Below are 17,209 nucleotides of genomic sequence, written 5' to 3'. Positions count from 1 at the left end.
CAAAATTTGGTTGATCATTTTCTCCTTCAAGGATGGTGCTCAAACAAGACAGTGCCTGCTAATGTGAATTTATTCTGAAAACACATTTCAGAAGCACCAGTGAAGGACTCGTGAAAATTCTCCCTGGAGTCGGATTAATTATATATATATATATATATAAAATTATATATAATTATTATATATTAAAAAATCTATATATGTAATACATAATAATATGTAATATTATTATATATTAATATATATTAATATAATGTATAATAATAAATTTAAAAATATATAGATAGATAAATAGATTTTTTAATATATTTGACAGAGAGAGGGACAGGGAGAGAGAGAGAGCAGGAGAGAAGGGGAGGCGGAGAGCAGCAAGCAGAGAGAAGCAGTCTCCTGGCTGAGCAAGGAGCCTGATGCAGGACTGGATCCCAGGACCTCGAGATCATGACCTGAGCTGAAGGCAGAAGCTTAACCAGTTGAGCCACCGAGGTGTTCTGGATTAATTGTATTCTTTACAGTTGCTCAAAATTCAAAATGCTGCTGATTACTTACTAAGGTATATCTGGAAATCAAGTTAGCTAATCTTTTCTAGACAGACTATAATCCTTTTCTTTTTCTTCCCCCATTCCTTTTACCTTCTAATTAATTTATTTTCTTTTTTTAAATTTAATTTTATTTTTTCTGTGTTCCAAGATTCATTGTGTAATGCACCACACCCAATGCTCCATGCAATACATGCCCTCCATAATACCCACCACCAGGCTCACCTACCCCTCCAACTCCCCTCCCCTCCAAAACCCTCAGTTTGTTTCTCAGAGTCCATAGTCCCTCATGCTTCATCTCCCCCTCTGATATTTTTCTAAGGCTGGTCAAATTATCTCAGGGCAAGGAAAAAAATACGTCAAATGGCACATCAGTAAACTGAAGACTAGCTAATATAATGGGGTAGTTCAAATAAATAACAAGTTTAGACTGAACATAGTGATTACTGAAAACTTTCTTGGTAATGCTTGATTATTTTTTGGACCAGCATACTTAAGCCTGGTTTTATAATGGTTCAATATATTAATGTTCAATATATTAATGGTTCAATATATTAAGCCTGGTTTTATAATGGTTCGATATATTAATGTTGATGTTATGATTTTAAAGTATCATATGATATGATTGATTCACACCAGCATACATTTGAATTTTCACATTTCACATTTTTTTAGGGGAGAGAGATACACAAAAACAAACTATAATGGCCTGGTTATAGCTATGCTTTGAGAAACCTCAACGTTTTTGTGGGTGATTGGATTGAGGAACTTTAAAGGAGATGACATTTGCTTTTCTGATTATCCCTTCAAATGAGACCAACACTGTTTAGGTTCCCGTGTATATATTAGTCACCAGGACAACTGCAGAAAGGAATGATGAAGTTGAATCCAACCCCTAGTTTAGAAGATGAAAAAAATCTAATATCCAAAGAGATTGAGTGGCTTTCCCAAGGTCCCAGAACAAGCAAGCAGCTGAGTCAGTGCTCAGAACCCAGTTCCCTGATGTCCCAGCCAGTTCAAACCACCCGGAAAGTGCTTTAAAGAAAGGAAAAATTGACTAAAAGCCTTTAAATATTTAATTATCAGCTTTAATAGTGCAAGGTAGAATCCATTGTGTTACACTTATCTGGTTTGGTGGGCATGCGACAAAATGGTGTTAATAGTTAAGAGTTTCTATAAATGCTTCATTGTGGACAAAGTGATCCAAATCTCTCTGTGAAAAAAATACAAAGGAAAATTATTTGTTTAGGTCAGTTCTAAACAACGAAATCCCAAACCCAAGTCAGGTTACTGGATAAGGAATTTTTAATAGAGTTCCTAACATATATCTTAGTTCTAGTGCCATCAATAATGTCCCTTTTAATGTTTAGAAGCTTTTTCCCACTTCGTAAGCAGAAACCACTCACCCATGAAAAACGTAGCCAAATATTTAAAATTCCTTGAATTTTAGCCTCTGAATACACAACAAAAATTTTCCCAAGTGAAAAATAGGACACATAATTTGTAGTGTAGAACATGGGCTAGAGGACTTCCAAGGACACTTAAAGCTCTCCAGCTCTAGATTAGAGTGGCACGGCAGCTGTCCTCGCTCATGTGTAATGGGGTTACATGCCATAAAATTATCCATTTCACCAGCGTCAACAAACAGGAAAAAAAATTTTAACATTAGTGATTATTTATTAGTGGTCTTCATATTCCACAGTCCACAAATTATAGAACTTTAAAATCGGGAGGCCTGGGTGGCTCAGTCGGTTAAGCATCCGCCTTCAGCTCAAGTCATGATCTCAGGGTCCTGGGATTGTGTCCCTCATTGGGTTCCTTGCTCAGCCGGGAGCCTGCTTCTCTCTCTGCCTCCTGTGCTCCCCCTGCTTGTGTTCTTTCTCGTGGGCACACTCTCTCTCTCTGACAAATAAATAGATAAAATCTTTTAAAAATAACAAAAAATGAAATCACCTGAAGATGAATAGGTTTAGATAAGTCTTTTTCAAATCTTTATTATATGCTGAGAAAGTTGGACAAACAAGTCACATATCATTATTTTCATAATTTCTTCATTATGCAGGTGTTTCATATTGTGCAGTTTCTTTATTATGACCCTTCATAAGTGTTTGCTGTGACATCAGACATGCAGCAAGGGTGAATGAATGAAGTCTTGGTCCTGGAAGAGCTTTGTAGCTCATGGGAGGTGGTGAAGAAGGCAGATTCTGGAATTTGATATCAGATTTTGAATTTTGTTCTGCCGCTTAGCCCCTGTGGGACCTTAGACAAGCTGTTTAAGTTCTTCTGCCTCAATGTCTGCATCTGTAAACTGAGGATAATAATAGTTTTGACTTCTGGGGCACTTGGGGGTGCAGTAGGTTAAGCTTCTGATGCTTGGTTTAAACTCAGGTCATGATCTCAGGGTCATGGATAGAGCCCCAGGTTCAAGTTTGGGCTCAGCGAAGAGACTGCTCTCTCTCTCCTTCTCTCTCTCCTTCTTTCTCGTTCTCTCAAATAAATCTTTTTTTTCTTTTTTTAATTTTTAAAAATATAATAGTGCCTACTTTTTAGGGTTGATGTGAGAACTTAATGACTTACGACGTTGAAAGCACTGAGGAAAGTTCTCCGCACCTAGAGAGACACTGTTAAATAATCTCTGCTCTTAACTGCCTAAGATTCTTAGTTAATAGAGGAAAGTGAAACCCATCAGGATAAAGTGTTTTTTTTTTTTTAATAGATTAGAGAACAGAGCTTTCTCTGCCATAGACTTAGATCTATGTAGCTAATCCCAATGGATTCTACAGTGTATAATACCATCTGTTACTGCTTATTTTGGACTTTGAAAATCTTTCTTTCTTTTTTTTTTTTTTTCCATGAAAAAGTGAGTTCAGTCTGACTCATGTGATCCAGCATAAGATTACTTGAAGTCTGGCCTTATAAGTCATTGGGATATGTCATCGTCTGTGTGTTCAGAGAACTGGGAATGCTCTATGACAAAAATCATTTCTCTCCAACCACTGACTGATGCCTGCAATTCCCTCTTGTCTAAGGATTTGTTCCCTATTCAAATATGCATTTATCTCTTAGGGAGAACACTCCAGGTTTTATTAGTCATTTATGTTATATCATAAAAGACAAATCAAGAGGGGCTTTGAAAAGGGGAAAGGAGAAGAGACAATGGGGGCCTTGGGCTCTGGAAGCAGAATGTGGAGGTGGGGGCATTGAGAACTTTGACAGAAACTTCTCCACAATTCTGCTTGTAATCAATTCTGCACTGGAATATTCATAAAATACCATAAGTCTTACCCTGTTTGTGGTGCAGTAAGCCATGTGCTGAGCACAGTGATAAGGGCACTATTTAAATGACACAGTACCTATCCTCACAGAATGCCCCCTTTAGTAGGAGACAGAATGTAAGCACACGCTTGCCTGCAACAGATGACTAAACACAGCGGTTATGTTAGTTAGGAGCTGATGGGTGTGTAGAAATCAGCAGAAATCACAGCGTTCCACTACTTCCCAGTCTTGTAACCAGAGTACCTCTAACAGCAAAGGAGAGCATCCGGGGTTTACAGTTTAGGGAGTAGTAGTAGCATGATGGCCCATCCAAGAGTAAAATTCCTTTGAAAGCATTTGTTTAAACATAAAAATTTAAGCAGCATTTCCTACCTAATAATTTTTTCTTGTTTATTTGAGTGCACTATGAAACTAATATTTCAATTTTCTTTACACCCATTAAAGCTGCTGATGCAGGGAGATGCCCATGTTGATCCCATGTCTCTCCTTTTACAATCTGGTCTAAAGGTGTGTAATCCGGAGGCCAGTGTATTCTGGTCTGGTGCTTGGGGGTGCGGAAACATGCAACCTAACACCTACAGTTTTTCCTGTGCTTATGCCTCCATTGGTTACCCTCAGTTGCCTGTATAATCCATTAAAGGCTAGGGCTTATTTATAAGGAAAAATGACTTGAAATGTGTCTTTGTTGTTTGCTGTCTTTATATTTTGCTGATTAAATATCTGTAAGTTAACTCTTGGTCATTCATGAGGTACACAACTGAATGGTCATCTTGAGTTCAGCTCCCCACCCGTGTATTCATGGACTAAGTATTAAGTAATTGGTGCCCTAATGATTATGGTGTTAATGAAGAAATAAATGCAACACAAGTGGGTGGCCCCATAAAGACTGGGCAACAATTGCAAAAAAGAAAAAAAAGGGGGGGTTAAGATATGTAGTGAGAAAGCGAGAGAGCTGTATCACTCTTACTGCTTTGTATCACCTTTTTTAGTCCTGGAATGGAAAGCTGACTTCTAAGCTTGCCTAAGGAAACGGACATTTCTCTCACAGAGGTCTTTGAAAAGAGCCGGGAGTAGTTCTTTAACCTGCCGCCTCTGTAGAAATTATTAGCAATTTCTTAATAGAAATGATCAGCACAGTTGACAAGACTATCCTAGCACTTGCATATTTCCCATATGAAAATGAAACCAGCAGACTTTTGGGAAGCAGCCTTTTGGTTCCCAGACTCGAGTGTTCAACGGAAGTTGAGCGAACCAGTGTTTTCCCTAAATTTGGTAGATTTCGATTTAGACTTGTCATGTCATCTGTACAAAAGCAGATATGGTTAGGAGGGTAGGAGGCGGAATGGACTTGGTCTCATGAATAGCTTCCATTAGGTCACATTCGAAATGGCTTTTCTTTCTGTAACACCGTATTTTCCTTGGCATGGAATTCTGCCTTTCCTGTTCCCACTAATTTACATACGAGAAACTTTTTACTGAAACTTTAAGATAAGCCTCGTGCGGCTTCCCCTATGTCGTCTTGTGGCTCCTAGTAGCAAAGCTGATGACAGACATTCAGATAATTGGTGATTTATCCACAGGAAAACAATGTTTTATTGTTCTTATCTTTGAGGCACATGTGATGGAAAATTCACTGAAGAATGGGGATTTGAAGGGAGATTTCCAAAATCCTTGGGAAATCCCACACATGGCCAATAGGCTCATACCATGACTCCTGCAGCATGTCAGCAAAGAGCCTCACGTGGAAATGTATATTGACTCATGCCTCAGAAATTTCTCATATCGGAGCCTGCAGAGGAAGTGGACTGTGGATGGTCATGGTCCCTGTGTGGCTGCTGAGCCTGGAAGAGATCCAGTTTCAGGAAATGTTTTTATGTGCTATGTGCTGGGATCTTGGGATTCTGTTCAGACCCTGTCACACAGAAGTCACTGTCCAGGCGGGAGAAACAGACACAAAATTCCTTATGCGTGTAAGACTACAGCAGCAGGTCTTAAATTCTGTTCCCTAGAAAAACAGTATCAACCTCACTAGGAACTTATAGAAATGCAAATTCTTGTGTTCCCTAGACCTTCTGAAATAGAAATTCTGGGAGTAGATTCGTGTGATTTTTTTTATCAACAAGTCTTCCAGGCAATTCCAATGTAGTCCTCTAGGCTAGAGGTGGGCTCATAGATTTAGGGGAGAGTAGATGGGGAGACCAGAATTCAGATGGGGGCAGGCTGAAGGCAAGGTAGAGAGGATGCTGTTTCCCAGATCTTGTAAGGGGTTGATAAGTTCGTTGAGCAAAAGAAAGAGAGAGTGAATGAGGTTGGTGAAGGAAGGGCATTTCAGACAGTGTGTGCACTAGGCTCAAAGAACCAAGAATGGGAAGACTGAGGGCAGAAGAGAAGACAGAGCCAGAGACGAGTTTGGAGAGTTTGGGTCCATTGGAGCAGGACTTTTATCTCAGTGAGTTGTGCAAACTGTGTCCTGGAAACCAAGGTGTAGTCTGACGTCTTGAACAGAGGCTGCCCTACCAGAGCCGTGCTGAAGACTGGCTGCCCAGACCTTGGCCCTGCCCCACTGATTCAGAACATTTGCTGCTCTAGTTGTTGAGCTTATCGGGTGATTTGAATGTGTTGGAACAGTTGTCCTAAAGATTATTCTTTGATTGCCTTGGCAGGTACTCTTTTCTTCTTTCTTCCCCCTCTGGGCCCATTTCCCCGCTATAGGAAATGATACACAGTTCTAAAATAATAATAATGATGATGATGTAAAAAATCTATGGAGCAACAGGGTATGTTTGCCAAAGATCTAGGAATGAGGAAAATGGCATCAGCAGATAATGGTAGAAAGGTTTGGAATCATCTCATTTATGGAGAAGTAATAAGTGACTAGAATGACAGGAAGTCATAATAATAGCAATAAGAATATTATCATTTAGGGGCACCTGGGTAGCTCTGTAGGTTGATCGTCAGACTCTTGACTTCAGGTCAGGTCATGATTTCAGGATCGTGAGGTCAAACCCTGCATCAAGCTCCCTGTTGGGTGTGGAGCCTACTCAAAATTCTCTCTCCCTCTCCCCGTATCACTCCCCCACTTTGCGCAGGCATGTGTGCTCTCTCTCTCTCTCTCTAAAAAACAAAATAAAAAGAATACTATTATTTATCACCATACTGAGCACTTTACAAACATTAATTATTTAATCCTCACAACAACCCTGTAAGTTTGCTTGAAAAAAATTACAGATAAGATAGACTGCCTCAGACAAAAGTGATTCCACTAAGAGTCTCAAATTGAACCATCATTTTTATTCAAAAGTCAGTACTAACAGTTCAGAAGAGGGACGATATTGGTGGCAGCACCACTATGAGAATGTATTTGATATCACTGAACTGTATATTTAAAAATGGTTAAGATGGCAAATTGTATGTGACGTGTATTTTACCACAGCTGTTTTTTTAGAGCTGTACTGTTGTATATCTCATTGGTACATATTCCAAAGATAATTTGATGTGACTGTTTCAACAGTCCTTGGCATGAGGGAAATGCCTGCCTTTTGGTGAAAAAAACAGGTGTCCTAATATCCTCGCTCATTTCTTACATTTTCATCTCCATTCTCCTCCTCTCGCTCCTCCCCACCTGAACACATAGATGGACAGATTATCCCCTTCCCTTGCACACATATACACCCAACCCACAATCACATACTCTCTGAACAGCCACTGTAGCTGAGGCTACCCAAGTCCTCATGGTGTTTCTGAACAGCAGTGATTCAGAACAAGCTCACTTGACCTTAACACTGTCAGTGGAAGAAGAAGCATCTGGGAAACCCCATTTCCAAGAAGCTTGGAAATCTGATGAAGATGAAACGGGAAGAACGTAGGTAGAACAGATGACAAACCCAGGTGTTTAAATCCAATAGCACACACAGGTGCATGCACACAAGCACGCACACAGAGGAAATGAGCAGGTGAACCCATGTAATTCCAGAGAAATGAGAATTGGGAAGAAGAGCGGGTTACGTGCTTGCCTACAATCCTGGCTGCATTTCCTCAAACTTTTCTCAGCCCCACCTTTTGGCAAATCTTTTGTAGACAGGAGTGTGGTGTTGCTCGCTTCCGACCACAAGGTGGGGCTTGTGTTGGAACATACAGAACATTGGAAAATTCTTTGTGTCAGCCTTTTCCATTTAGAAAACTCTTTATGTTGTCACATAGATATGATTGAGGGCAACTCAGAGCAGCTTACGACACTTTACCTTATCTGCCTGCAGGATTCCAAAAGCACACAGAATGGAATTAGTGCATAGCTTAAGACCTGCATCTGGAACGCTTCGTTATCATAGGAAAGATAAAATACCTTCTCTTCTGAGTTCTTTTTCCTTTGCCATGGCGTTTGTGTGCATGTAGGTAGAGCTTTGCTGTGCAACAGGATTCCTTCACAAAGCCCCTGAAAAGTCAAGGTGAGCCTGAGCCACTACCCGGTGTGCTGTCCCTGTAGAACACAGTATATTGGAGGGAGTAAGGGGAGAAGAGGAAGAGGAAGAAGAAAAAGGAGAAGCGTCCAAGCAAGATTATAGGACTTCTTAAAATAAATCCATTGCCCATGTTTAAGAAATTACACTTTTAAGACTGCATAAATATATTGCAATATGTTTATCTTATTTTAAGATTACGTAAATATATTGTAACATATTCATGTTACTAAAAATAAAAGCACTTCTTGAACTGGGTGAAGGGGATTAAAAGTGCACTTGTTATGGTGAACACAAAGTAGTACATAGAATTGCTGAAGCACTGTATTGTACCCCTGAAACTGATAAAATACTAGTTTTATTATAGTGTACATTAATTATACTGGAATTTAAAAATAAAGAAAGAAAGAAAAGAAAAATAATAAGAATAAAGAGAATATAAAAGTAAAAAATAAAATAATTGAATCCCAAAGTAGTGTTGTGTCCTTTCTACAGAGGGATAGAGGAACCAAACCTAAATATATATATATATATATATATATATATATATATATGTATATATATATATATATATATATACACTTTGTAGTACATTCAGGCTCTGTGTCTATAATGGGATAAAAAGTTTAAAGTTGAATACTAAAGATTCTATGAATATATTTCTGTCACTGAGGGTATGAACTTATTCGGTGATAACATCAAAGACCAACTTCAAGAGTTTTTGTGAATGCAAGATCCTGGCAAATATACTCCTGCCCCTCACCCCCATCCCTTTGATAAACTCTGTTTACAAATCACAGATGTTACTGAATAGATTTAACAGAGATGGTGGTGATGGGACACACTTTGCTCCTATAAGCAATTTCTCACCTATCAGAAGACTTTCCTTTAATTTCTAACCTTAAAATGATCTTTTGAAATATAGTTTTCAGAACTTAAGACACCATGATATAAATTCTGCATGTCTGGACTTTATTTCATTCTGCAGAGAGGAAAGAGCCAGGTTTCAGGGTTGAGAACTGAATTCAGATTTGAATCCAGATGCTTACTAGCTGTGGGTATATCATTTTTACTCTCAGAGCTTCTGCTTTCTCACTGGTAAAATGGAAATAACAGCACCAAACCCAGAACTTTGTGGTGAAAAATAAATGAGTTAACTTGTGTAAAGAACCTAATACACTCAATGTTATAGACAGATCCAAAACAATCCCTATCAAGATTCCAATGGCATTTTTCACAGAAGTAGAAAAAGCAATTCTAAAATTCGTACAGAACCATCTGAGTCTAATAGCCAGAACAGTCTCGAGGGCAAGGAATAGAGGTGAAGATATCACACTGCCTTATTTCAAATTATACTGGAAAGTAATCAAAATAGTAGAGATGCAGCATAAAAATAGAATAATGGAACAGAATAGAAAGCTCAGAAATAAACACAACCATATATGGCCAACTGGCTTTCAACAAGGGTGCCAATAATACGCAACGGGGAAACAGCAGTCATTTCAGTAAGTGCTGCTGAGAAAACTGGAAATCCACGTGTGGAATAATGAAACTGGACCCATACTTTACACCATACATAAAAATCAAGTGAAAAGGAATTAAAGGCTTAAAATAAGACCTAGAACTATAAAACTCCTGGAAGAAAGCATAGGAGAAAACTCCTTGACATCGGCCTTTGGCAATGGATTTTAGGCTATGACACCAAAAGTGCAGACGACAAAAGCCAAAGTAAACAAGTGGGATCACAACAAACGAAAGTCCCTCTGCACAGTAAAAGAGACAATCAAATGAAAAGGCAGCCTACAGATTGGGAGAAAATATGTTTAGGCATGCAAGTGATAACGGGTCAATGTAAAAAATACATCAGGAACTCATACAACTCAATAAGCACAAAATAAAACTAAAAAGAAAATCCAGCCTGATTTAAGAATGGGCAAAGGACTTGAACTGACATTTTTCCAAAGAAGACATGCAAATGGCTAACAGGTATAAGAAAAGATGCTCAACATCACTTAATTATCATAAAAATAGAGATCCAAACTATATGAAATATCATCTTATACCTGTTAGTATGATTGTTGTAAAAAATAACAGGTAACAAATGTTGATGAGGATGTGGAGAAAAGGAAATCTTTCTACACCACTGGTGGGGATATCATTTGGGATAGCCACTATGGAAAACAGCATGAAGGTTTCTCAGGAAACTGAAAGTAGACCTAGCAGATGATCCAGGATTCCCACTTCTGGGCATAAAGCCAAAGAAAATGAAGTCAGCACCTTGAAGAGATATCTGCATTCCCATGTTCACTGCACATTATTCACAATAGCCAAAATATGGAAAAAACTCAAGTGTCCATTTCTAGAAGAAGGGAGCAACCAACACATTATATACTTTAAACTTATACAATGTAATATGTCAAGTATATCTCAATAAAGCTGGAAGAAAAAAGAAATTGTGATAGGGAATATTAAAAAAGAAGGATATCTTAGGGCACCTGGATGGCTCAGTCCATTAAGCATCTGCCTTCAGCTCGGGTCATGATGCTGGGGTCCTGGGATGAAGCCTCGTGTCAGGCTCCCTGCTCAGCTGGGAGTCTGCTTATCCCTCTTCCTCTGCCCTTCCACCCCTACCCACTTGTGCTCTTTCTCTCTTAGGGTTTTTCTCTCTCAAATAAATAAATAAAATCTTAAAAAAAAAAAAAAGTAGAAGGATACCTTGCCATTTGCAGCAGCATGAATAAACCTGGAGGGTATTATTCGAAGTGAAATAAGCCAGACACAGAAAGAAAAACAACTTCACAATCTCACTTATATGTGGAAACCTAAAAAGTTGAACACGCAGAAGCAGAGCAGAACGGTGGTGAAGAGGTTGTGGGGAGGGAATGGTACAAAGTTACAGATGTGTAGGATGAATAATTCTAGAGATCTAATGTACACTATGGTGACTGTTGTTAGTAATATTGTATTGAATACTGGAAATTTGCTAAGAGAGTAGATTTTAGGTAACTTCATCAGCAAAAAAAAAAAAGGTAGGAGATAATTAGCTTAATTGTACTAATCACTTCATTATGTTTATATCAAATCATCATATTTTACACTTGACACATATACAATTTTTATATTTTAAAAAACTTAGCACAGTGACTGGAACACAAATCTACCTCTCACTTTCTCACTTCCCCTCCTGTCTTGGTCTTCTTGCACCCGAGCCACAGCCACGCAACGGTAGAATGGAATGAAGGAGCTCCATTCAGGACACAGTTGGAAGAGCTCTGTTAGACAATAATTGTCCTATACCTCAATAATTCTGCAACAATAGTTCAAATACTTTCTCAGGTGTCCAAGTTCACAGAGACTCCATCCTTCCAATTGCTTACACTCAAAGTTTTCATCACCAATCAGTCTTTTTCTTGTATCTCCCACTCAATCCTTCAGGATTTTGTGCTATCTTTAAAATAGCCAGAATCGGACCATAGTTACCACCTCTGCTGTTACCACCCCGGCCTGGTGTAAACAATTATCTCTTGTATTCCACAATAACCTGTAAGTGGTCATCACGATTTGCCTTTGCCCCCACTATGAACACTTCCTCCCCATCAGCTGGAAAGTCGTCCTGCCACTGATCTGCTTCAGACCCTGCAGTGACTCTCCACTCAAAGTAAAGGCTGAAATCCTTATAATGAGCTACAAAGCCTATCTGATCTGGCCCTTACTCTCTGTCCTCTTGTCCTACTCATTCTTTCCCTCTCTGCTCCAGCCACACCATTCTTCTCACTGCCCCTCACATGCACAGCCATGCTCACAGCTCTGTTACCCTGAGCTGTCCCTTTGCCTAGAATACTTACCCACATAGCCACTTAGCCAGTTCCCATATAGCCTTTAATTCTTTGCTCAATCTCAACCTGTTAGGGCCAATTTAATGTTAAAACCTGTGTAACTATTAGGGCCTGCTTAGCCAGAGCAACTCCATATTGCCTAGGTAACCATATTGTTGTTTACATCCATGGACTTCATTCCGGGAATAAATGCCCCAGTAGTTCCTGGTACGGTTCCGGGTATCGATTCCGGGAGTGAACGCCTTAACAATAGAAGCCACGTACCTTGGGTCTGCGGTTATGCCCTATAAAACCAGCCTTTGAGATCGGGAGGGGGTTGCTCTCTTCAGAGGCGGCCCTGGTCGGTCAGTCTGACTTCTAATGCTTGGCATAAAATAAGGCTTTGCATAACTTTCACTTTGTCTCAGTCTCGTTCCTTTTATAATGGACCCCAACAAGCCTCTCAGAGAGGCTTCCCTGACTCCCCAGTAGTATAATCTTTCTCTACTCTACCCAACTAACACCCTGATCCCCTGCCCTGCTTTACTGTTTTCCCCCAATAATATTTTATCCACCCAAGACACTCCCCAAGTGTAGCCATTTTGATTTGTTAATCCCTAATGTTTCCCAAGCAACTAGAAAAGTGGTTCAAATATAGAAGGTGCTCTGTAAATATTTGTTCAATAGATAAATAATGGAAAAGTGTAGCCTCTCGACATATATTTTCAAGTGATACTCATAAAATTTGATGTGTTTTCTTTCCAGCAAATCATGTAGGCTTGCTTGCTTTCTCTGAACGAATTTTTCCAACCCCAACCACATTACTTGTTTCACAATAAGGGTCAACATCTGTAACCTATCTAAGAGTCATGAAGAAACCAAGTAAGAGGAAATGGTGTCAGGAAATAGAAGATCACACACAGGAAATATTTCCTCTTATTCTTGGGTGGGAATGACAGATGGACAAGAATATGATAGTAACTCACACCATCCTCTTGACCTCCTATTCTGGGTTCTTTCTTCATCAAACCCATTCACGTTAATGATGGTGAGAATCTTTTTTTTTTTTTAAAGATTTTTATTTATTTATTTATTTGTTTGTTTGTTTATTTGATAGAGAGAGATCACAAGTAGGCGGAAAGCAGGCAGAGAGAGAGAGGGAAGCAGGCTCCCTGCTGAACAGAGAGCCCAATGTGGGGCTTGATCCCAGGACCCTGGGATCAAGACCTGAGCCGAAGGCAGAGGCTTAACCCACTGAGCCACCCAGGCACCCCGATGATGAGAATCTTGAAAATGATACTTGTTAATTAGCTACATTTAAGAGTAGTACTAATGAAAGTTTTGCTAAAGCTGAGGTTTGGGTAAGTATGCTCTCCTGATGTAAGTGGTCGGTCTCCCAGAGGAAGTTCTCCATCTCTTCCACATATACCAAGTTTCTTAGATTAATCCATTAGACAGAAAGGACTGTAGAGGCAAATTCCCTCATTTTACAAATGAAAAACCTGGGGCCTTGACAGGAAGAGGGAGCAGTCCTACTAGATTATGTTGTTCTTCTCCCTGCACTGAATCAAGACCGTATCTTCCAACCTTCTAAGTGCTCTCAGTGCACAGAAGCTGGGAGAAGGAAGGGAAGTGTGCCTAAAACCAAGTCTGTGAGACTCCTAGACAGAAACACATCCTAAGGCAAAACAGAGTCTCTTGTTTACATTCAAATCCTAACTCTGTCTGCTCCTTGCCAGGTGACCCTCTGCAAGTTCCTTAACCTCTCTGAGTCTGCTTCCTCATGGCTTAAATGGGAATAAATGAGACCAAAATATGCTATTATGAATGTTAAAACAAATAAAACCTATGACACACTTAGCAACAGGATCCTGTTGGTGCAATTATTCCTCGAGTTAGGACTCTGCACTCATTGCTGAAGTCCAAGTCCACGGAGTCCAGAAAAGAAATGTGCCATTTAAATGTTTCTCATTCAACTTGGCTTCCCAATACCTTTTCTCTTTGGGTGTCTCCTGTGTCCTTGCTATCTCTGGCTGGGTGTGTTATTTCTCCTCCTTCCTGCCCAAGTTGCTTTTACCTCCAACTCTGTAGGAGGTGGTGGCAGTGGTGTTTTCCAGGGCCACCTCCACCACTGGGGAAAGGGAAGTGCATGAAAAGTACATAGAACAGGTTTGGAGCAGACAGCTTTTCCTAAGTTTCAAAACTTGACTATTTTTGTGGGTGGTGATTTCCTCTTTTCTATTTTAGGCACCACATGGAAAGATTTAATTTTTCTGGGTAAGGTGACACAGTTAGGTAAAAGAACACCCTAAATGTGGCAAATAGTAAATTTTGCTACATAGGAAAATATACTGTCTAGAAACAAGGGTCTTATATCTGGAAATCAGATACCATAGGGCACCAGGTTAGGTAGAGTTGATGAAAGAAGTTCTATATCCTTTTGTATCACTGGAGAATTCTGAGAGACTGGCCACATCTCTAAGACTACAATCTGAATTAGTTCCCAATTTTGTTTTCTTTTTATGTTAAAACATCACTTTTTTTTCTTGAATTACATATCTTTTGGCAAGTTGAAAGAAATAATGAGAGGACTAAAATTTTTCCCCTGTCTCAGCCACATTTTGTCACTGACATTATCTTTCAGCCAATTAGCAAAGAGTTTGCCTCATTTGAAAGCATTATTCAGTTTTCACCTTTTTTGGGGAGGATTTGGATTTTACTCTGGTGGACAGCTGGAGAAACAAAGGTTATTCATGTCTTGAGTTCACATAATATGAGGATTTGTTTCCTCCTCCTCATTCTTGTCCTTATCCATCTCTACTTTCTCTTTTGAGAACTTCAGGAATGTTTGTTCTAAAGTCTCTGTCCTGGGCATATCTAGGGACAGCGAGCAGCAGTCAGAAAATACCATTTATCTTTCAGTTGATATGATTTAAAAATGGTAAACTTGAGAATCACTCTCTGTTCTCAAGTGTTATATCTTGCACGAATTTTTACATTTGGTTTAGTAAGCAAAGGGCATATAACATTTTTATATATATATTTTTAATATTTTATTTATTTATCTGACAGATAGAGATCATAAGTAGGCAGAGAGGCAGGCAGAGGTAGAGGAGAAGGAGGCTCCCTGCTGAGCAGAAAGCCTGATGCAAGGCTCGATCCCAGGACCCTGAGATCATGACCTGAGCTGAAGGCAGAGGCCCTAACCCACTGAGCCACCCAGGTGCCCCAACTTTTTTATATTTTCAAAGGATCACAGGTTAAAAAAAAGTTAAGAACCACTGAAGTAATACCTAAAAAGAAAGCTCATCTCTTTCATCTTAGCACATTTAAAGTTTATTAAACTAAACCTGTGAGAGACCATTCTTGTTCACTCCCTGACCTCTAGAAATACTGTGTATGGTCCTCTGGACTCTGGTCTGTGAGAGACAGACGATGGGAAGAAGGAAGCAGTGGAGGCTTCTCCCTCAGGGAAGTTCACTCTGTCACTGGAGTTCCCTGCATGCTGTTCTCCATCTCTTAGCCTGCCTGTTGCATTTTGCCTTTCACTCCAGTCCTGAAGCATACTCAAAGAATTTGGATGGCTGATTCACCCAAGAAGGAAACCGCCACCTGCCTGAGCTGGTTACTGTTTTATCAATATCCACCACTAAATGACAGCATGAACTAAAACTGTAATTTCCATACTAGATTCTTTTGGGTTCATGCAAATGAAACAAGAGACAAAGATAAACATTTCCGGGTCCTTTTGCCAAGACTGCTCTTGGGGGAGGTTCTACAAAGTGGGGCATTTGTACTTCACCTAAGAAATGTTTCTAGAGCACCTGTTCATTGCAGGCACCACGCCAAGAGGCAGCACACCATGTAGATAAGACAGACATGGCCTCTGACCTTGTGGAATTTCCAGTCAAGTGAGTGAGACACAACAACAATTACACAAATGGATTGAGTACTTCTCCTCATTTTAACAGAATCTACCAACATGGAGTTTGTACTGTGGACAGATGGTGTCTTCAGTATTTCAGCAACCCCTAATGCCAAAGCTGAGAGAATGAGTTAAGGTGAAGCTCACATTATGAAATGAAACACTTTAAAACAATCAGCGTTTCAAGGAGAGTTGTAAGGAACAAAATAAAGGAATTACAACATGAGACTTTTTTCCACTTAAGTTACTTTCTTCAATTCACTGAGTTTCATCTCCACAGAGCTTTTTATTTTTTTCCTTATTTTTTTTAAGATTTTATTTATTCATTTGACAGGCAGAGATCACAAGTAGGCAGAGAGGCAGGCAGAGAGAGAGAGAGAGGAGGAAGCAGGCTCCCTGCTGAGCAGAGAGCCTGATGTGGGGCTCGATCCCCAGACCCTGGGATCTTGACCTGAGCCGAAGACAGAGGCTTTAACCCACTAAGCCACCCAGGCACCCCTCCACACAGCTTTTTAAAGTCTCACATGCCTAGAACAAGCAAAAGATAAAAATAACAAAAGAACTTTTGAGAAAAGAAGAAAACTATTCTTATAAAATCATACAACCATACTTCACCAGCTTCATAACATTTTTCTTCTGTTACTTGACTCAGTTGCTTCTGTGACTCTTGTTTACCTCAAGACATAAACACACACTTAAGTCCAGTCATTTCTAATACAGCAACTTCCCTTTCTGCCAAGTGATTTCATTTCCTATGAACTTTACTTTACACGAAAGAAACCCTAGTGACAAACAATATATAATTGTTATTTCAAAGATCTTTTTTATTGCAAACATTGGAGTAAACAATCTCTAAATAGTTTTAGTATAAATCTAACAAAGAAAATAAGAGTATAAGAAATTTTTGTTTTATGGATTTAACAAAGAAATGACTACAAGTAAATATTTATGTTTTTTTCATATTGAAGACAGATATCCCCAGTCCATAATAAACGCCTATTTCCGCAACCAGCCTCTTCCTCCAATCCCATCCTTTAAATATTGTCTCAGAATCTCCATGAATTTGGGAAATAAAATTGGCAACTGTACTCAGTTCTTTGCGTGCATTTACGGTACTTTTTCAAAACACACGGACGTGACTTGAATTACTAGGTATAAAAATGAAAGTTCTACAAATGGAAGAGGGGAAAAGGCAGCCAG

The sequence above is a fragment of the Mustela lutreola genome, chromosome 1, assembly GCF_030435805.1.
Source record: "Mustela lutreola isolate mMusLut2 chromosome 1, mMusLut2.pri, whole genome shotgun sequence".
NCBI lineage: Eukaryota > Metazoa > Chordata > Mammalia > Carnivora > Mustelidae > Mustela > Mustela lutreola.
This window is presented reverse-complemented; position numbering follows the sequence as displayed.